The sequence below is a fragment of the Panthera pardus genome, unplaced genomic scaffold (assembly GCF_024362965.1).
Source record: "Panthera pardus isolate Hobbes unplaced genomic scaffold, ASM2436296v1 HiC_scaffold_13, whole genome shotgun sequence".
Classification (NCBI taxonomy): domain Eukaryota; kingdom Metazoa; phylum Chordata; class Mammalia; order Carnivora; family Felidae; genus Panthera; species Panthera pardus.
The window spans coordinates 62,436,238-62,459,779 of NW_026526688.1; the positions used below are offsets into that span (position 1 = coordinate 62,436,238).

The following is a 23,542-nucleotide window of genomic DNA, read 5'->3' on the forward strand; positions in this document are numbered from 1 at the left end:
GAACACAGCCGGGGAGAGGCAGGTAGAAGTTTGCTCCTGGTGCTGCAGCATTGGCACAGTTAACCAGACTCCAGATGGAGAAGGGAAGCTTGGGGGAGCCAAAGTATGCAAGAAGCACAAGCTGTCCATCTGGCAGTAAGCACCTCATGGTTCCTAAAAACTGCAGGTTGCGTGAGAACCTGCGTAATGACAATAAATATCAAAGGACAAGTACTATACTCACTCACTTGGACCTGTCGCCCACACTGGATCATCTGATCCTCTATTACCCAAATCCCGGGTTTAGTGTCAAAATGTTGAAGTCACACATCCTTTCACCAATGACGCTCATAATCGCAATATCAAACCCAATACTTATATTACTATGCCTTGACAAGACAACTGCTTTTCATATCTTATTTTGTCCTTCATTATTACTGCACATGAGACAGGTTAAGGCTGTTGGAGAAATTTTGGGGAAAAAAATGAATCTACCAGCATTATAATTAAGTGAAGTTGTAAATGAAGCAAATATGTCAGCAATGAAATCTGTATCATACCTCAAGTTTCCTTTTTCTTTTTAAGCTCATTCTTACTCCTTAGTAGGACACACTTTGCCTATTATAATTTGGAAGATAAAACAAAGACAATTTTTCTTTACATTACCAGATCTATAGACTTTTTGAAAGTATTTATGTTTTTCTCCCACTCTTTAGAATCACAAAAACAGTAACCATGTATGTCTCTAGAAGGCACTCAACATCCTGGGGCAATAATCCTTCACTTCTTCATTTACTTGTATCTCAAACCCTTCAATCCATCCGTTCTCATCAATTTTCATAAGAAATCTGTAAGACGCAAGAACAATTATTAAGTGAAGGGTCCCAGGTCACAAAATGATGAAGAGTATCTAAAATTCAGGCTTTTAATTCCTTGTCCATGATCTCCCTACTTCACTTCCTCATTATTCGAATCACTATTCAAGATCAGGAGCACCTGGGTGGCTAAGTGGGTTAAGTGTTCAACTCTTGATTTCGGCTCAGGTCATGATCTCAGGGTCATGAGATGGAGCCTTGTGTCAGGCTCAGTGCAGTCTCTGTGTTGAGCCTGGTTAGGATTTTCTCTCTCTCCTTCTCTCTCTGTCCCTCCCCTGCTCATACTCACTCACACTTGCTCACACCCTCTCTCTCTCTCACTATAAATAAATAAACAAAAACACATTCAAGATCATTCACAATTCAGAACTCACTCCCAAACAAGTTTTCTTCAAAACCAGAATATAGTTCCAAATGCTTTCTTGAGATTGTGCAAAAATTTGTAGAAGTTTTACCTGATCTATAAGATTTCAAAATTTCAATAGGCTAGCAATATATACAAAGTAATTATGAAATATTATAGAAATTTAGTATAACCTTGAATATTTTTCATATTTAAAAGAGAATCATTTCACATTTTCCTTGACATGGCCAAATTGTAGAGTACGTTAATTTGATGAGCAGGAAACTCTTTGTTTTCAAATATATGAGACATATTTTACTACAGGTACTATTTGTAACTGCAAACATCAACCTTTTTATTTCTACCTGTTCAGGGCTACCTGGCCATCAGAACAGTTGTTCAGATTTGTAACAAAAGTGTGAAAATAAGCACAATGCTATACAAAGTACGATACGAAGTGGATTAGCAGTATTCTAGCACCGTGTTCTTTATTCTTTTTTAGTTTTGTAAATGTTTTTATTTATTTTTGAGGGGGGGGCGAGGAGCAGAGAGAGATGGAGGCACAGAATCTGAAGCAGGCTCCAGGCTCCTGGCTGTCAACACAGAGCCCGACGTGGGACTCAAACTCATGAACCTTGAGATCATGACCTGAGCCAAAGTCAGATGCTTAACTGACTGAGCCACCCGGGCGTCCCTAGCACTGTGTTCTCTAATATTAACAACACTACTCTAAAAAGGATGTAAATGCATGACCAACTGAAATTAGGTTGACTTCATAGAAATGGACCAATGAGTATAACAGAGCTAAAACTCTTTCTAGAGTATAGCAAGGTGCTTGTATTTGTCACCTGAAGAACTTCACTCCCCTGTAGAACACAGTGGCTGAGCAGGGAGCATATGGAAGCACCCAGCGCTAAAAGGAGGAACTATCTTTGCCACCGGTACCACCAAGTCATACACAAGTGACACTCAATTTAGTCAGACACAATTACGCAGACACAATTTACTCAAAATTCTTCTCAGCATACCCACTGGATCACTAAGGGAATGTACATCATTAGCCCTCCCTTTTTGACAAGACATGTCCTCTTGAGACTCTTCTGCCCTTCAAAGACCACCTAGACCTTCTTGAATATAGCTACTAAAGCCTGGTATTAATTGTTCATGGGCCAATGAGACCAGGACAGACCTCTTGTTAGTGGCCCCATTTCTACCAGCGGGTTGAATCTGGGATTCCCTTTGGTGCCATAAACCTGTGTTTGGCCACTGCCCCATAGCCTGACCAGTCCTGATTTGCCCATTATTTTGCTGACTCCAACACTGCCCTAAATTCCAGCCCTCCTGCACCTGAAGGTTTCTCTCCTTGAAGGATTTTAACCAGAATTTGATTTCATTAATACACACAGGCTATTCAGGTTACCATTTCTTCTTAGATCAGTTTTGGTACTCTGTCTTTCAAGGAATCAGTAAGCTGTCACACTTAGGTGCATAGAGGATTTTTTGTAGTTTTCCATTTTACTAATTCTGGGATCAGTAATTACATCCTCACTTTCATTCCTGATATTTGTAACTTATGTGTTGTCTTTTTCACTTGGTCAATCTAGATAGAAGTTTGTTAATTTTATTGAATTATTTTCAAAGAATCAGCTTTTGGTTTCATTGATTTTTCTCTAATGATTGTCTCTTTTCAACTTATGAGATTTCTGCCCTGATGACTGCCTTCCTTTTGCTTGCTTTATCTTTTGTTTTCTCTTCTTTTTCTAGATTCTGAAGGCAGAAGCTCAAGTTACTGATTTGAGAACTTTTTTCTTAAAAAAATTTTTTTAATGTTTATTTATTATTTTGAGAGAGAGAGAGAGAGAAAGCACGCACAAGCAGGGTAGGGGCAAGAGACAGGGAGACACAGAATCTGAAGCAGGCTCCAGGCTCTGAACTGTCATCACAGAGCCTGATCCGGGGCTCCAACCCAGAAACTGTGATATCATGACCTGAGACAAAGTCAGATGCTCAACTGACTGAGACACTCAGGGGACCGATTCAATGTTTATTTTTGACAAGAGTGTGTGAGTTGGGGAAGGACAAAAAGAGGGAAACTGAAGCAGGCTCTGCACTGCCAACCACAAAGCCTGACGTGGGGCTCAAACCCACCAACCATGAGATCATGACCTGAGCTGAAGTCAGATGCTCAACCAACTGAGCCATCCAGGCACCCCAGAGACCTTTTTTCTTTTCTAATGTAAGCATTTGACACTATAAATTCCTACCTAAGAACTGTTTTAGCAACAACACAAATATTTTGATATGTCACAGATTAACATTCTTTCAGCTCAAAATATTTCCTAATTTCCTTTGATATTTCTTCTTTGATACATGGATTATTTTGAGATATTATTGATATATTATTTAGTATTTCCAAATATTTGATTTTCCATCTGTTCTTCTGTCATCAATTTCTACTTTATTCCATTATAGTAAAAAAATATAAAACATAGCTTAAATAATTTTTTAACTTAATAATAAGGTTTGTTTTATGACCCACAATGTGGTCTATCTTGGTTAATGTTTCATGTACACCTCTATTGAAAGAATGTGTATTCTGCTATTGATGAGTAGAATTTTCTGTAAGTGTTGGTCAGGCCAAGTTGCTTATGTTGCTCAAGTTTTCTGTATATATTTGCTTATTTCCTGTCTATTTATTGTATCAATTAGTGAGAAAGTAATGTTGAACTGTCCAAATATAATTGTACCCTTCATTATTTCATTCATTTCTTTTGATTTTTAATTCATATATTTTGAAACATTATTATAAAAGACCTGCACAAATTATGTCTTGGTGAGTTGACCCTTTCATCATTACATAATATTCCTTTTTGTCCCTGGTCATTTTCCTTCTTCTGAAGTCTTCTTTGTCTGACATTACTATAGTCAGTCTAACTTTTATTTTTACTCAGATTTGTAGAGTATATCTTTTTCCATCTTTTTATTTTTAACCTATTAACATATTTCAAGTGAGTTTCCTTGTAGACTATATATAGCTGGCTCTTGCTTTTACAGCTAATCTAATAATCTTAGTCTTTTAACGCTGTGAACCATTTACATGTAATGTAATTATTGATTTGATTGGGTTTATAACTGCCATTTTAGTATTACTTTTCTACTTGTTCCTTATGTTTTGTTGTGTTAGTTTTCTATCACTACTGTAGCAAATTAGCAAAAATGGAATGTGTTAAAGTAACATTCACTTATTATATCAGAGTTTCCACAGGCCACAAGTCCTAAGCACAATGTGGCTCAAATGGTTCCTCTGCTTGGAGCTTCACCAAGTTGAAACTGAGGTGTCGGTAGGGCTATACTCCTTCATGAAGGCTCTAGGGAAGAATCAGCTTCCAACCTCTTTCTGTTAGCCAAAAAAATTCAGTTCCTTGCAGTTGTAGAGATGAGGTCCCGTTTTTTGTTTTTTTGTTTTTTTTTTTTTTTTTTTTTTTTTTTTTTTTGGCTGGCTGTTAGCTGGGAACCTCTCTCAGGTCCTTAATGTTACCTGTGTTTCTCATCACCTTACCCTCCAATAACAGGGGTTCAGTTCTTCTCCCACTTCATATCTGACTTCTTTTGCTGAATCTCTTATGTTCTTACCTACCTCTTCTGCTGTATAAGGGCTCTTATGATTACAGTAAGCCCATCTAGATAAACCAGGATAATTTCCCCATCTTAAGATCAGCTGGTTACACCTTAATTACATCTGCAATGTCCCTTCAGAGCAGTACCTGGAGTAGCTTAATTGAATCGCCAGAAGAGAATTTGGGGGGAACACTGTTAGAATCACATCTACCGCAGTCTGCCCTCAGGCCCCCAAAGTTTCAGGTCTCTCCCAAATGCAAAACACATTCACATCTCTCCCAATGTCCCAAGAGTTTCATCCCATTACGGCATCAGCTCAAAGCATAAGAATCTCATCTAAATCTCATCTGCTCAAAAGTCCAAAATCTCTCAGCTAAATCAAGTGTGGGTGAGTAATCCATTAAAGAGAACTCCTAGGAACAATTTTTCTCTAACCATGGACCCATGAAATTAAAGACACATGTTATCTGCCCCAGTACAGGACTCTGAGACAGGCATAGGTTGTCAGTTACAAACATGCTGGTTTCAACAGGGGAAAAATGAAAGGTAAAGCAAAGTCCCAGGCCCAAAGCAGTTTCAATATCTAGGCAGGAAAAATACATTAGGTTACAAGGCTTGGGAAGACCCCTCGTTGGCACTTGGTTCTGCCCTCTAGGGTCTTAGTTTCATTCTTTGGGCTCATGATTCTGCTCTCCGACTCACCTTCTGTTTCCTCTAAAATGTAGCACCTGCTGCAGCTGGGTAATTCTATCCGTGGTAGTTCTATCTACCTGCCAGCAGAATTCTCGAGATCAAACAGCCTTATGTCATCTCAGACTCTCTTGTCCCTTTCTGTCCCAGCTGGCAGCGTTTCTACCAGTATACAATTCTCAAGAACCTTGTGGGCTTCATGTGAATTTCACACCAGTAGACAAGATGCCTCTCTACAAATCTTTCCTAGGTAATCTTTTCTCTAATTCTGGGTTCTGTTGAGATGGGCAGAGGGACAACACACTTCAGATTACAAGAAGCCCCTTGGTTTGAATGAGGAGATCTGTAAGTAACCCTTAATCTCTTCAAAGAGCCTTTTAGTACCTGAAGACTTGATATTTTTATCTTTTTGAAATTTCTGAAAGAGTTGTAGAGTCACACCCTTAGCCTTTTCTCCAGAGCACTCTTTACTGACAATAAATCTTTTAATTTCAGAGTCTTCTCCCATCTGGGTAGACTAAGAACCTCCAAAAGCATTAAATCCTTCTTCCTTTTTGTTTAATAGTTTTTCCTCCAATTTATCTTTCTCTTCTCACATTTTATGATAAGCAGCAAGAAGAAGCCAGGTGTTATGGAGTGAATGTTCGTATCCTCCCCACAAAATTCGTATGTTGAAATGCTAACCCTCAGTGTGGCTGTATTCAGAGTAGACAAGTAATTAAGGTTAAATGAGGTCATACAGGTAGGGTCCTGATCCAATAGGACTAGTGTCCTCATAGGGAGAGACAGGAGGAATTTTGCCCCTTCTTTGCGAGAGCACGAGAAGTCACAAGAGCCCACAGCAAGATGTCAGCTGCCTATAAGCCAAGAGAAGAGCCCTCGGAGTGACACCTTGATCTTAGACTTCCCAGCTTCCAGACCTGTGAGAAATAAATTTCTATTGCCTAAGCCATCCAATCTGTGACATTTTCTTATGGCAGCCTGAGCAGACTAATACACCAGGTAATAATACCCTTAACATTTTCTTTGGATGTATCAAGTAAATATCCAAGTTCATCACTTACAAGTTGAGCCTTCAGGACAGTTTTGCCAAGTGCTCTGCCACTATATAGAATTCATCCCTATTCTTCCAGTTCCCAATAACATGCTCCTCATTCCCATTCTAATTCCTCACCAGAAGCATCCTTAATGTCCATATCCTCTACTGGCCTATTCAAGGCAATCTAAGCTTTTTATTTTTTTCCTATCATGTTCCTCAAAATGTTTATAGCCTCTGCCTATATATAGTCTGATTCCAAAGCCATTTCTACATTTTTAAGCATTTGTTACAGAAGCTCCCTACTTCCAGGTAGCAAAGTCTATATTAAATTTTATTGCTGCCATGACAAATTATGACCAATTTTGTATCTTAACACACCATTTATCTCAGTTGCTGTAGGTCAGAAGCCGAGGCACGGTGTGGCTTGGCTGGTTCCTCTGCTTCATGTATCACTAGGCTGACACTGCCCTCTTTACTGGAGGCTCTGGGGTAGAGTCAGCATCCAAGCTCATTCAGGTGGTTGGCAGAATCCATTCCCTTGGAGCCGTAGGGCAAAGTCCCTGAGGTCTGCTATTCCTCGGGATCTCCTTTCAGCTTCTTAAGGTCACAAGCATTCCTCTTCACCTTGTACCTCCAGCAACAGCAGGTTGAGTTGTTCTCACTCATTCTCACACTTCAGATCTCTGACTTCTGCTACATCTTTCTGACTCTTCTGTCTTCTGCTTTCAAGAGCTGATGTAGTTACCTGAAGAGTAGGTAGCCTCCTTATTTTAAGGTCAACTGTTTAGTGACCTGAATTCCATCTGCAAAGTCCCCTCACAGTAGGGGAAATCTATTTTGATTTCATATAATCTTTTCAGTGGTTGTTCTAATGTGTAGAGTCTACAGTTGACACTTTATATCACTTTATAGCTAACATCAACTTATCTCTCTCAAAAATAAATAAACATTAAAAATAATTTTTTTAAGGTATCTTTACATGCTACCTTTACCCCTCCTCTTCTGTGTGACCAATTCCTGCCCAACTTTTACCACCGCAACAACACTGAAACTTCTCTTGCCAACACTGGTGATATTTCAGGTGGTTTATTCCAACCACTCGGAAGCATCAGGCAATGCAGACCACTCATTCTTCTCTCAGAACTTCACAATCCTAGCTTTCCTCTTGTGCTACTTGCTGTTTGTCCTGTTTGTCCGGACTCTATATGCTGAATCTGCAAAAATCTGCTTCTTAAATGTTGGGATTTCTCAAGATTCTTCCCTGGACTTACTTCCTTCTCAGTAGTGGCTCCCAATTAATTATATCCGGTTCTGTGTATCTGAATAGTAGTAACATATCAAAGATTGCCAAATTCCTTTCCTTAGTTGAAACCTCTTTCCTGAGTTTGAAACTCATATATCCACTAGTTGCCATCTTTACTTGGATCTCAGATATCTTCACCACAGCATGTCCACAACCTTTTTTTTTTAAGTTTGTTTATTTATTTATCTATCTATTTATCTATTATTTATCTATTATTTATTTTGAGAGCACACAGAAGCAGTTGAAGAGCACAGAGAAGGAGAGAAAGAATCCCAAGCAGGCCCCTGCGTCATCAATGCAGTGCCTGATGCGGGGCTCGATCTCACAAACTGTGAGATCACGACCTGAGCCGAGATCAGGAGTCAGACGCTTAACTGACCAAGCCAGCCAGGTGCCCCACGTCCAAAATCTTTTAATCCTCAAATCCAAACTTGTAACACCAATGCCAAAATTACCCATCTACAAAAACAGCACCAACAGTATCTTCTCTCAATTTCTATCTTCTTTTTTTTCCCACTCTACAACTACCACTGTGTCCAAATGCCCACCTCCTCCCCTAGATGTTATACAAGTCTCTGAATGGGCTTTCCCTGTTTACTTTCTCACATCCAATGCAAGTCTCTGAATGGGCTTTCCCAGTTTACTTTCCCACATCCAATTCTTGTCTCCAAGAGCAGTGAATCAGAATTTCTTTAATTATAGACCTTCTCATCCCTGCATTAAACCTTACAAGGATTTCCCCTTATACAATGAAATAAATATAATTTTGCTTAAAATGGTCTTCCAGTCCCTGCTAAACTCTATAACCTCATTTCATGCCATTATCTTGCTATTATGTTCCAGCCACACTGGAGCACACAGGAACACATAAAGCTCCTTCCTACCTCAGGAACTTTGCTTTGATCTCTTTATGCTTCTCTTCAAGGTCTACTATTTACGGTAGAGAAGACAATAAGAAAAAACACAAACATAACACATAACATAGGTATAATCAGGTAAATAAATAATATTATGACAGACAACATGGGGGAACAAGTAATTTTGGCTTGATGGAGAAGGCCTCTCTGAGAAGGTAATGTTTAAATTGAGACCTAAATAATGAAAATGAGTCAACTAAGTAAATAAGCCATGAGCACTGAAAGCAAAAAGAAAAGTGTATGCAAAACCATGAGTCCAGAAAGAGGGTCTGTGCTAGAAGAACTGTAATATGACCATGGAGACGTAAGTGCTTAGAGTCAGAAGATAAGGTCCTCTGACAAATCTGGAGAGTAAATAAAGGCCAAGTCAGGCAGGGTCTTAAGACAGCAGATGAGAAATTTGGATTTTATAAATACATTGGACAGCTTTGTACAAAAATAAGCTTCATGTAGTGCATTTTAAAACATCTTCCCCTAAGATACAGCCTCAAATCAACTGTTGGGATCACTAATAATAAGCGCATCTCCAAACACTGAATGTCCTCCAAAGGGGCATTTTATCCCTTTATAATGAAGTTGTATCAGAAGACTGCGTATTCTCAAATAGCTGAGTCCATAAGGCCTGAAACAAGAATTTGAAACTACTAAAAATACATACACACAGGCGTAGAGAGGTCAGTCCCCATAGGAAGGGGGAAGAGCTAAACGCAATAATATTATGATGGGCAAAAGCCAATACATATTGTGCATATGCAGCAACAATAAAAAAAATAACGATGAATATTCAACTCCAATAAAATACACAGCAAAAAGTCAGAAATGAAAAATAACTTCAATCTACTTTAGCAGCTTTATTTATATGGTGCATGCATTTTCTTTTTCATGATTTTGCCTTACTATGGCTTTAAATGATGAGGTCAGTAATGAGTATTTTGCTTCACATTTTCCAAAGAGTACATGTGGCTTAGGAGGACTATAGGAAACAATTTCCAAATAACCACAACTAGAACTCAGATTCATGGTTTACTTAATACTTCCTGGCATGAGTATTTTAAAGGTTCACTTTTAAGGAGATAAGCAGTTTTCTTTTAAAGGAAGCTTACTTTATTATATAAATTTAATCTACTATTTAGAAAAATCATGTTAAGAATATCTGACAGAAACAAAAAAAGTACAATACTACCAAGAGAGAAGAGATGATCTTTTTTATGATCTTTTAAAATGTGGAACTCCAAAGCTAAGAAGATTTCTAAAGGCATAAATAAAATTGACATTATAGAGTATACAACTAATAAAGTAAGGTTCTTTTTTATTCAAGGAGATTTCTAAGAAAATTAACATTTGCCTCTCCATAAGAAAGCTTAAAATTTATAGTTGGGAAAATAAGTTTTTAAATTGTTAAAGAATTTGATTGGAAAGAGGAAAAACCCATTTCAGCAATTATTCTATTTGCATGAGCCAGCAATCCTTTCTCATATGCTGAGTATAGTAAATGAATAATGGAATTAATCCTGCAGTGCAATTAATTTTGATTTAAAGCACCCAGATAAATATTGCAAGTTTAAAGAGAAATAAAAGGAACTTGAATTTCCCATTCACCTTTGATAATTAAAGGAATTTTTCTACTGTTTTCAACCATTAAATGAAATACTTTGCCAAACAAAATGTTTTCTGACACGAAAATAAATTGTGTTCAAGAAGATACAGGACCAGTAATATACTACATTGTTGGGTGTTCTGAGAAAGCCCATGCACGTGAATAATCTCGGACACTAATAATAATCCCCAAAACAGCTCTCATTTGTTGTGTAAGCTTCTCATGGCATGCATGCACATTTAGCATATTATATCTCAATTCTCACAGTTATTCTTTGAGGATGAAAAGAGTATTGAACCCATTAGTACAACTGGAGAGGCAAAAGCTAAAAAAAGGAACTTGTTCAAACTATACAACTTGTAATTCAAAAATTAGATACTTCTCTCAATCACTATACTGAGAGGTACTTATCTAGATTCTGGTAATAGAAACACAGGTCATTAAGTTCTGCTTCGGCCTGTCAAGGAGGTAGACCAAAAAAGCAATGAATATAATGCAAAATTAAAAGATAAAACACAACAAATGCCATAGAAGCCCAACATCATTTTTTTTTTTAGTTCAGCCACAGGCGCACAGAGAAGGAAGCCTTTCCACTAGAAGACATGCCAGGATTTGAACTTAGTCTTGGAAGGAGGATGAAGAGTTAGGCAGGAGAAGAGATGGGAGGGAAGAACCTCACAGGAAAGTGCATTACAGAGCCACTCGGATGGGAAATGGCCAGATAGCTTCTGGCTAGTGCAAGTGCCAACATTGTTGACAGCCTGAGGCTTGTGGAGAGAAATGGCCAAAGGCGAAACTGGAAAAGATCTCAGCAGATAGCCCTGATGAAGAAATTATGATGTATGGTCCTTTTGGGAAAGCTACTTAGTCTTGCTCTGCTCCCATTTCCTCATCTGCAAAATGGGTTAATAATACCTACAGGTTTTGTGAGGAGTAAATGAATTAATGACCAAAACTGGAAAGAATGGCACACAGTACCTATTCAAATATTTGCTATTCTTAGCCAACAGAGGAAAAAGCAGCTGGGCCCAGATTATACAGCTAGTAAGTGTCCCGGCCAGGACTTAAACTCAGGCCGGAGGAACTCCTAAGGCCATTATTCTAACACAACCTGAAGTCCAGTGGCTTAAAAAAATGCATATGCTACCATACGAATCAAATAAAAAATGTTGTTTCTCCTCATTTTTTATTTAAGAGCTCCCAAATTTTAAAAAATCCAAAAATTTTAAAAAGTCAAGGTAACAGGAAAGGAGAATGAAATAACAGGAAAAAGAACCTGAGTACCATAATTACGTTTTATGATCTAGTAAAATAAAATCTAAAAAATAAAAAACAGAAAGAATAAAAGGAATGAGGAAAGGAAGGAAGGCAGACAAGCTAATAAACATTAGGTATTGGTTATAACGTTTACTCTCTGCATGTGGGAGTACTTTGTCCAGGCAATTATTTCCTATTTTTAACTTAATTTTAGGTTCCTTTTCAAATGGATATACTTCAAACTTAAATACATTTTCAGGTTGGCATTGGGCTATAAAAATCCCAATGATTTGTTAAGGTGTCATTCTAAGTTAGATCAATTGCTAAATTTCACCAACAATGAATTATTAAAATATGTCTAAGCCTCATCATTCATTAAATATTTTGTTCTCTGTTTCCCTCCTCACAGATTCTATAATGGCTTGTACTTCTGTTTCACTCACTCCTGGTATATGCTCTCTTTATGCTCAATTTCTTGTCTTCATTTTACCTCCACTTTTCTCCTGAAATTTAATTCTTGCCTCATCATTGGAACAAGCTCACTTTATTCTATAGGACCTCATAGGTATTACACTTTCTCAAGGCCTCTCTTTTATAACTGGCAAATAAGGAGCAGAATCTTTTTTTGCATCATTATAATAACAAAGTGATATTTAGCAAATGCTTTAGGTTCAGAAGTAAGGACAGTAGAACAAAAGTCACCAAAAAGAAAAAAAAATCACATGTTTCAAGTTTAAGTACCAAGAAGGCATCTGTTTTAAGCTTTTATATGACTTTGAGCCAACTACAAAGCTCTGAAGATACAGAAAATATGTCTTATTCTCAGATCTAAATGATGTAGAGTGATCATGAATCTCTGGTATAACAAAATCATGTTAAATTCTGAATTATTCTGTATATAGAATAGTAAGATAAGCGATTCTAAGAGACAGGACTGAGCAAATGTATAACATTTACAGCAGGATATAGAATACCAAGAAGAAACAACCCAATAAATGGTGAATGCTTACAAAATGCAAGGGAGTCTGTCCCCATCCAATACTGTATCTGCAAGACCCACATAGATAATAGAGTTTGCCTATGTGCATTCTGCTCTGTAAGAAAATAGATGACACAAGATATGTAAAAGGTTACATATCCACATCATGTCTGTCTTAACAAAAATATAGACAGGAATGTCTAGAAGGGCAAAAATCTCATGCTATTTTCCTTAAAAGTTTCTAGTTTACACATGTACATATTAATGTTAAATCTTCTTTTCTTGAACAAATTAAAAAATAAATTTATCCTCCTCATACAACCAGTTTATTCATCATAAAATTACCAATCTCTTGGTTATTTTTACACTGTGTATGTGTGTATGTGTGTGTGCATATGTGCAGAGAGAGAGAGAGAGACAAAATTATTTTGTACAGTTCTTAGGAATTTCAGCTTCCTGATATCGGTTTGATAGAATTTACACCCAACAGATTACTTTACTTATACAAATGTGTGATATATATCTCTTACTAGAATAATAAGAATAATAAAGGAAAAAATAACTCAAATTGTATTCAAGCAGCAGCAATGGAAAGAAAACATGGAATGCAATCACATATAGTTTTGAAGAAAGAATCAAATGGATTGCTTCACTTTCCAATTAAATGTGCAGGCTGTAATTAAAGGCAATTCTAAAATATCAAGCCTGATTGCATAGGAAAATTGTAGTGTCCTGGTTTAGCAATGTGAAGAGGAGAAGCTGATTTGGTAAGGAAGAGATCTTTAATTTTATTATTTGACTTTTATTAAAATGGGTAGAATACATAAATAAAAATGCCCAGTAGGAAGATGGAAATCTAGAACTACTGTTTGGTTACAGCTCAATATGATAGTCTAAGTGATCACTGATGGAAAGACAGAAAATTGATAATTTTAAAACCCAGAATTCTATCCATGTTTAAGACATAATATGGATGGAAGTGGCATCATAAGAATAAACAAAAGAATAAGGTAGACATACAAGAATAAGAGTGAAGAAAACCAGGAAAGCCAAAGGGAAAGAAATTCTAGCAATAGTAGTACGTTGTGTCAAATGCCACAAAAGACTACAGTTTATATATAAGAAGTCCACAGGGGTATTTAGGGTGCAGACTTCTCATTTCAAGATGGATGTGTGAAGACATTTCCATACACTTAAACTCCCAAAACTCCCCCTAAGCAATAAATACAACAAGAAAGAAAAGTCTAGACACCATCTAGGCTGAAACTTACAAATATCTGTAACCCAAACAGTAAGCAGATAAAAGGAGAGTAAGTGACTTAGTAGAGTGGAAGAAAGATAAGCTTCACAGAATTAATGAAGAGGGAATAAGCCAATTTGCCTTGTGGAACCCTCAAAATGTTCAACGATGTAAAGTTCCAAGTATAGTGGAAGGCTGAGATGAACCTGGGCTGAAAACAGTTGGGTCATCTTAAAATCTGTTTAAAAAATGGTTGAGTTCCCAGACCCTACCCCATTGAGATCTGTCAAGCTACCCAGAAGAATAAAAGTTTTATAGATTCTGAAGAAACTGAGCCAATTAGACGTCAGATTTGGGGACACTAAACACAGAATAAACCCAGGATGAGAAGTGATATTCAAAACACGATGGTTAAGTGATATTTTGCATGGTCATCAATAAGATCCATAGTCCCCTTTTCTTGCCCCAAATTTATAAGATTGGAGGCTCATAATACTAGGACAGACACTAGTGACTCTTTCTTTGAAGGTAGCATGCCAACACTAAGAAACACATTTACAGATAATTTTGCAGTTACCAGTGAATGACCAGCTAGTCCTATAATCACTCTATAGTGAAGCCCCAAATCCTGCAAGACCCACCCAGGCACACAGAACTTCCAATTTGCATTTTAGCACTTGACACTTATTATAATTGGATAGTTAAGAACCATCAGACATCTAAGAAACATAATCAACTTGGGGGTGGGGGGTGCAGGGGGAAGAGCAAAGCAAAGAATAAAGGGAACTCCGAGGAAATACAGAAAAACTTCTAGGAAACCATAATTAATATCCATAGACAGATAAAATGACATTCTAGCCATGAAACAAGATGTTAGAAAAAATTTTAATATAGCTTAAATAAAATATTTAGTAGAAAGGTAGGTAAAAAAAAAACTATCTGCAAGTTGCAAAAACCTGCAAGATAGAAGAACAGAAGAACAGTGATTTTAAGGGGAAACTCTAGGAACGGAAAACAGAGTCAAGGTTGCCAGAAGACAAGGGTGGGGAAACGGACTGATTACAAAGGAGCACAGGGAATGGGGGCTGGGGTGGGATATTGTGGTGCCAGCTTAAGGACTGCATACATTTGTCAACATATCAAACTGTAAACTTAAAAGGCAACCTCTAGTGCATGAAAATTATGTTTAAAAAACAAAAGACATAGAGATGGAGTCTTAATCCTTTGGGGCTGCTATAATACCGCAGACCGGGTAACTTATAAACAACAGACATTCGTTTCTCACAGTTCTAGAAGCTGGGAAGTCCAAAAGCAAGGCGCCGACAGTTTCAATGTCTGCTGAGAGCCAGTTTCCTGGTTGTTAGCAGGCCAAATTCAGGCTGCGTTCTCACATGGAGGTAGGGGCAAGGGAGCTCTCTGTGGTCTATTTTATAAGGGCACAAATCCTATTCATGAGGGCTCCACCCTCATCACTAAACTACCTCCCAGAGGTCCCACTGCTAAATATCATCACATTGGGAATTAGGGTTTCAATACATGAAGTTTGAGAGAACACAAACAGTCTATAGCACATGGAAAATGGGAAAACAAAAGAAAAAGTAATTAGAAAATTAATCCAGAAGGCTAAACATTCAACTAAGGGGCACCTGGGTGGCTCAGTTGGTTAAGTGTCTGACTTCAGCTCAGGTCATGATCTCACAGCTCATGAGTTCAAGTGTTGGCCTCTGTGCTGACAGTTCAGAGCCTGGAGCCTGCTTCAGATTCTGTGTCTCCCTCTCTCTCTGACCCTCCCACATTCATGCTCTGTCTCTTTCTGTCTCAAAAATAAATAAACGTTAAAATTTTTTTTTAAGTTTTAAAAGCAGTATAAAGGAAGACAGATTCTCAATTTTATTTAATTGCTGTGAAATAAAATATATCAAATGTGTGCAAATTAGTTAATTATGATTTTTAAAATAGTAATTGGTCACTTTTAGAGGATGACAGAAATTGAAATTATTGTCTTCAAAACCATGTAAGTAAAGGGAAAGATTCAAACATTTATTGTGCCTTTCCTATATGAACTGTACCTCTGACTACTAGCCAAAAAATAAATGAGAAAAAAATATTTTATGAAATCATTTATATAAACGAAAAAGAATGACCATTTTTGTAACTCTCGAGGAATTAATGGAATTATTATAGGCCTTAAGTGTCAACAGCTACTAATACAAAAAGTTAAAACTAGACATGATGTGCCTGCCTCCTGATAAAAGGAACATATACCACCAGAGAGATGTAACTTGAGTCTGATTATACGTCTGGATCCGGTTGCTAAGTGCAAGAAATCTAGAACGCGGAAGAACAGGCTGAATGCACCACAAGTTTCCAAATCAGCAAAACGTAGATTAGGGTAAACTATAACACTTAAAGGGTACAAGTTCTTACTGAAGGAGATTACAAGGGAAAGAACAAGATTGAAGGGGAACCTGTAGATTAAGAGACTTCAAAGATCTATCACAGTTTTAATGGGCCAGACTAAACTACAGTGTCTAGGAATGCACTCATAGCTGATAAAGCCATAGGGAAAAGTGGTTATTACATGGGCAGAACAGGAGAGGCCTCTGACCGGGGTGGAGCTCGTGGACGGCTTCTGGAGCCAGGGGCATGGTTCTACTTCTTGACCTGGGTAGTGGTTACACCTTCTAATTCACTAAGCTGTATGTTCATTTTGTCTGGTTTCCCACATCTGAGTTTTATTTTTAAAATAGTAAGGCCTAAAACAGGTTGAACTTAGATCACGTGCATGAAGTCAGTACTGCATTAAATTGATATATTGCTACAGCAAAAGAGACTGATGTCAGACAAGTAATGTGGACTCTTCCCGCATCACTCCCTCGGCATGTTCCTGAGGGAACTAAGCGACAAACATTATTTGTCACAAGGTCTTTTGTCACAGAGCTACTTCTAACATGATCTATTTACTGAAGCTTAATAACTTGAAAAGGCAGGGGTGTTGACTTCAGACAGATGTAAATTTTAATCCCGATCCCACTTCTTTTCAGTTTTATGACTGATCCTTTCTGATTTTCAGTTTCTTCATCGCAAAATGGGAATAACCACTGTCACTATTGTTTTTAACACCGGAAAATTTTTACACCAAGTGCCAGAAACAGCTCGGGCCCTCAAGAAATATCATCTACTATTAATCAAAAATTAAATTATTAAGTTACTAAAATTCTTTTTAAAATTCTTATTTTTATCTTCAACAAAACATCAGATCCCAGAATACGGACTTTCTGGAACAAAGGAAAAAGAGAATTTCAGTTCATTCCATTTCCCACTAGTAGCTTCCATGTATTTTGAAGCAATAAGAAATACTACGGCTATCGTTCATTAGGGGATCCTGTGGCCATTGTGATAAACACATTAAAATGTATTAGATCTGCCACAAAGTAGACGGAGCTAGAGTATATTATGCTAAGTAAAACAAGTCAGAGAAAGACAAATACCATATGATTTCACTCATATGTGGAATTTAAGAAACAAAACAGATGAGCATATGGGAAGAGGGGACATAGGAGAAAGGAAGGCAAACCATCAGACACTCTTAAATACAGTGAGCAAACCAAGGGTTGCTGGAAGGGAGGTGTGCAGGAGATGGGCTAACTGGGTGATGGATACTAAGGAGGGCACTTGTTGTGATGAGCACTGTGTGTTATACGTAAGTGATGAATCACTAAATCCTATTCTTGAAACCAATATCGTACTATACGTTATTTAACTAGAATTTAAATAAAAACTTGAAACTGGGCACCTGGGTGGCTCAGTCGGTTAAGCGTCTGACTTTGGCTCAGGTCATGATTTCACGGTTCATGGGTTTGAGCCCCGTGTCGGGCTCTGTGCTGACAGCTCAGAGCCTGGAGCCTGCTTCAGATTCTGTCTCCGTCTCTGTCTCTGTCTCTCTCTCTCTCTCTCTGTCCCTCCCCTACTCGTGCTCTGTGTCTCTTTCTCTCTCAAAATTAAATAAATATTTTTTTAAATTTTAATAAAAACAACTTGAAGCAAACAAAAAAAAAGATCTGGTATACAATGGAATATTATTCAGCCGCAAAAAAGAACAAAACCTTGCCCTTTTGCAATGACATGGATAGAGCTAGATAGTCTAATGCTCAGTGAAATAAGTGAGTCAGAGAAAGACAAATACCATTTGATTTCACTCATGTGAAATTTAAGAAACAAAACAAAACAAAACAAAAACAAAAAAAGGAGAGAGAGAGAGAGAGAGAGAGAGGCAAAGCAAGAAACAGAGTCTTAACTATAGAGAACAAACTAATGGTTACCAGAGCAGGGGGGGCAGAGATGGGTGAAACAGGGGATGGGGATTAAGGTGGGCACTTGTTGTGATGAGCACCGGGTGATGTATGGAAGTGTTGAATCACTATATTGTACACCTGAAACTAATATTACACTGTATATTAGCCAACTGGAATTTGAATAAAAACTTGAAAAATAATTTAACAATTAGATTCTAGAGGGCACTAAGAAAGGGATGTGGCCATCAAGAGATTGGCTAGAGGTGATCCCAGAGTCTGCTGGAATGAAATCAACAATTACTATAATGAAAACATGTGGTACAGAGCAAGGAGAAAAATCTCTTGCCTTTTCTTTTCAAGTGAACTTCTTCCTCACTGCCTTTAGCTCCCCGGGTCATTCTCTTAAAGCTGGACGTCAGGTCTTTGTGCCTGATTTCTAAGCACGGCTTCTGTACCTTTTAAAAGACATCTGAATCATTACCTGACACGGAGGCTTATCCTCTGACTTGTAGTTGCCAGGACTAGAACAGTCAGTGTAAGTCACATATCAGAGGTTACAGAAACGATTCTGAAAACACCATGGTATTTTTAAAATTATTTCCTCTATGATAAAGAGTGTCTCCCAGCAGGCATTCTGCACTTAAAGAGTGAGGATGAATGCCACCCTGAGAAGGCAGTGGATATGACTTAGGGGAATTTCCAGCAACACAGAAAGGAGAAATAAAAGGAGCTCCTAGAAATTTGAAGGATAAAGAAAAGCAGTAGGGGACTCAGTCATCAAGAGTGTTGAGATAGCAAAGGGTACAGGGGAGGGGGGGTTGCTCAGCATGCTAAAAGAAAAGCTGAATGCTGAGCGGGCTAGAAAATCCAGAAGGAAAGTGACAGTCAAGTGGATCTATTCCAATTGGGGCCACCGAGCCAGAGTAAAACACCAGTTAGTACCCCCAAGCTCCTCTCAAACCCTCATGAGTCAAGGAAGGTATTCAGGGGTATTTCTCCCATGCCCTTAGCAGGATACAGAGGTAGTTGATCACGGAGTATAAAGATCATCAAAGTGATCCTGAAATTAAAAACTAAAAGACAGACTGCCAGAACGGATGGACTGTCAACCTTGGGCTTTTAAACAATGGTTGCGTCAGCAGGGACATGCGTTCATCATCCCTGATTTCCACAGTGAACTCCAGCCAAGAAAATAGCAGTGGGCACAAGCCCAGAATTGTCTCCCCCAAGCAGACCAGTGTGAGCACTGGATGATGCTCAGATCTGATGGGGATGTCACAAAACAGCCTCCCTTCCCTGCCCCCAGACACCCAGATAACATCTCGGCGAGTCTATGAGGAGAAACTGATCAGATAAGGGAAGTGAGCTTACTGAACAATTATGGAAAATGAAACTGAGGTAATTACTTGGTGCTCTAAGTACCCACCACCACAATCCACACCACCAGCAGCATGCAAAGGAAGCTTTAAAAATAAGACACAGAAGAGAAAAATGCTAGGGTTTTGTTTTTGGTTTGGTTTTCAGGTTTTGGTTTGAGGGTTTGGGACACGTATAGTGCCATATAAATTTGTGAAGTCTTATACAAGAATTTGAGAAGTTTCATATACTTAAAGCCACTTTAACATTCTAATCGGAAGCAGTAAACGTACCGAGGGAAAATAAGCATCTTACTGTACAGTTAAGTGCAGTATTCTCTCTGCCCAACACTGACACCGGAGCTTTCCATACATCAAGCAGTTCAGTGTCACAGTTTATTCCACAGTGCAGCAGATTTAAATTTTTAAATCCACACACACAACACGGAAGGCTTCTGTCACAGTCAAGGGAACACAAAAACTTTGCTGATTTTAATGTATGTAAATGTATTATTAATGCGTTAATAATTATATACTTATAATTAATACATAATTATATACATGATGATTTAATGATTATTAAATTCTTTTAAAATATTTTTCTGACAAGTAATTCCAACTCTCTTTAATAACACTAGACTACAAACCAATTCTTTTTTTTTTTTTTAATTTTTTTTAACGTTTATTTATTTTTGAGACAGAGAGAGACAGAGCATGAATGGGGGAGGGTCAGAGAGAGGGAGACACAGAATCTGAAACAGGCTCCGGGCTCTGAGCTGTCAGCACAGGGGCCCGATGCGGGGCTCAAACTCACAGACCGCGAGATCGTGACCTGAGCGAAGTCGGCGCTCAACCGACTGAGCCACCCAGGCGCCCCGACTACAAACCAATTCTAAAGTACAAGAAGGTATCTGAATTGTGATTCGGATTACACTAAACGCAGTACTCACTTCCCATTCGCAGTCTCCATTTGGAGCCTCACACCTGAGCTCTGCCTTCTGACTTAGGCAAGGTTATTGCAGATGCTGAGTACCCTCAATCTGAAAGGTTTGTAAGCGACACGTATTTAGGAACCTACCCTTTTGTCTCAATGTAAGCAGCTGCACAGAACTTTATAAAGATGATGAGAGTCAGGGAGGAGGAGTACTTTCTGTTAGAGATACTCACTTTCTACACACAAAATTGAGAATGTCCCAGTAGAAAGAACCAATCTGGAAGAGACGGGTAATACCAGGAACAGGGTGCGTAACATTTTCAGACTCACAAGCTTATGGTGATCTGTGGAAGAGGTGAAATAGCAGTGCTATAGGTTCAAGAAAAGGAAGAAGGGCAGGGGCGAGTATTCACATGAGTGTGGACTAAGAGGGAAATTCCTGGTCTCGGGTGTCTCTGGTAGCATTCCTGGCCTGTCCTCCTCACCTCTTTTCACTGTAATCTTAGTCCTTCCCCAAGACAAGTTCCAAGTAGGCGGAGATGGTAGGTGGTATGTAAGCAGGTATCTCACTACCTACTCCAGGATGTCCAACCCTTCTCTGACTTTCTCTCCATGGGTTCATCTGCTTACAGTCAAACTCTATTGGTCACTCTTCCGACATCCTTACTGATGAACTTAGGATAGCACCTGTTTTCCTACCAAAAGCCATAGAGTGAGGGGACTGTATCCTGTGCTTCTCAAGTATCTACCACCTGCAAGAAACGTGGCTTTGCCTCAGGCCACTTCCTCTTTGTAAGTGCAGTATCTCAGAATGAACTGAGAACAACCCCATGAAGAATATAAGGCTAGCCACTGCAGTCTCCAATATGGGCACACTTGAATGCATTAACTTTGAAGGAAGAGAAAAATAAACCCAGTAGAAATCTAACTGTGTAAAAAATTAAATTAAGCTTAAAAATTAAATTAAGCTCAGAACTGCAAACTACCAAATTACAATTCAAGATAACTTTCCTAAGTTCATTAAAACAGTTCTCTGTCATTCTTAATACTTTAGTCATGGGATACAGTGACCTGGCTTTATAATCTCAAGAAACATAAGCATTCATTTGTATCAATAAATCCATGAAATAAATTATAAATGGTATTTTATTAGTTGTCTTTCTTACAAGTTTAAGTCTTTAAATGTATTCACAAGTAAAAAATGTCATCTATAAACTAAGGATAATAATTATCCTACTTCAAAGAGTTGCTGAAGAAAGGAATCATAAAGAGTACTTAGAACAGTGCCTAACACAGAATTAGTACTTTATAAACATTTGCTGTTGTGACTGTTATCTATTCACTTCCCAAATATAACTGGTGACATACTATTCAAGATCACTTTACAGTCACCACACTACTATATGCCTATGTTTTTTCTGGAGTGCTTATGAGCTAAACAACATATTTCCTTATACATTTTATTTCAACATTTGCATTTTTAAAGAATTTCTCAAGTATGAGCAAACAAGATGCAAAGAAAGTATTTGGGGTTCCACTTCTTTGAAAGAAAATAATTTCTTTTGCCTAGGAGAATAATAACCCTGAGCGAATTTATCAAAATCACAGAAATTAGTTTGCGTTTACAAAAAGCACTTCTTTAAAGCAAGGGTCAACAGACATTAAGATAGTAAATATTTTATTTTAGTCTTTGTGGACCATATGTTCTCTGTTGCAACTATTTAAGTCTGCCATTGTAATGCAAAAGCAGCCACAGGCTGCATGTAAATGAATATGACTATTTCAATAAAACTGTCTACTCCAGGTCTCAAGCATGCAATAAATAACTATTCATATAGAAAGCAAAATCTAATAGATGACGAAAGAATATGTACCTGTTGCACGATGAACAGTGTTTAAGAACTCAAACTATTTCCAGTTCTCTTATATCACACTTATGATTGCTTATCCATTAATTCTTCATTATAGTCCCTCTGATATTACCACTACTGCTCTATACCTATCAAAGGGGACACGTTGGCCTTAAACACATTTATTTGTACCTTCTCCTCCTCTTACCAACCTGATGAAGACAGCCAAACTCCAGTGATTTCTGGGAGAATACACCCAGGCCTTGATTTCTGAACATTCCCCTTTAGCTCAATCGAGATTAAAAAGTATTGGCTTAATTTAGTGGCCAAATTAGCAAAGCTGTACTGATTCAACTCCAGCCAAGTCAGCTCTTTTCTGGGATATTTATTAGGTTGAGTGATGCTTAAACAAATTCATAATGAAGAGTTAATCATGAATTTTACATTCTGGTGGGGGAAAAAAAAGATGTTGCCAACTATCAGACTACTTAGAATTTAATCATACAAACAGGGCACTAACGGACATCAAGGTTGGAAAAATATTTACTTGTGTTATAAAACCTTTTACTTCTTCAATACAGACATTACTTCCTAAGTCCTAAGGAATGAACAGCAGCAGGTATTACAGGATTTATTTCTATAAGGAGAAGTTCAGAAATCAAGAAATAAAGTGTCACAGAGAGTCGACCCATTCGAAATAGAAGACCCATTCGAAATAGACCCATTCGAAATAGACCCATTTGAAATAGACCCATTCGAAATAGAAGACCCATTCGAAATAGACCCATTCGAAATAGACCCATTTGAAATAGACCCATTCGAAATAGAAGACCCATTCGAAATAGACCCATTCGAAATAGACCCATTTGAAATAGACCCATTCGAAATAGAAGACCCATTCGAAATAGACCCATTCGAAATAGAAGACCCATTTCCTGAACTCTCATCACTGTGATATCTACTACATAGCTTCTTTTTATATCTGGATATTTCCAAAGGAAAGCAACAGAAAGAGTTATTCCATTTCAATTCACTTCTCCTGAGAAAAAGTCAGACTTGCTGAGGGAAAACTCATGTATAATTTGTCTACTTCTTTACAGACAGTAGGAAGACGAATTTCTTTCAATACTCTTGTTGCCTTTCATGACCTAATCTGAAGGAGGATACCGACTTTCGCAGCTGCAAAAGAAAACTGAGTGTGATGGTGACTTAAGCCAAGCTGCGAACAACTAGTTCGGCAATGCCGAGCAGCATTTTGGTCACCCAAAGCC

General features: G+C 38.0%; 1 protein-coding gene across 2 annotated transcripts in view; it reads right to left on the reverse strand.

The window, feature by feature from the left end:
* The window catches only part of TLL1 (tolloid like 1), a 210,349-nt gene that overhangs the window by 147,786 nt on the left and 39,021 nt on the right, over positions 1–23,542 (reverse strand). The gene's annotated exons all lie outside the window — the stretch shown is intronic.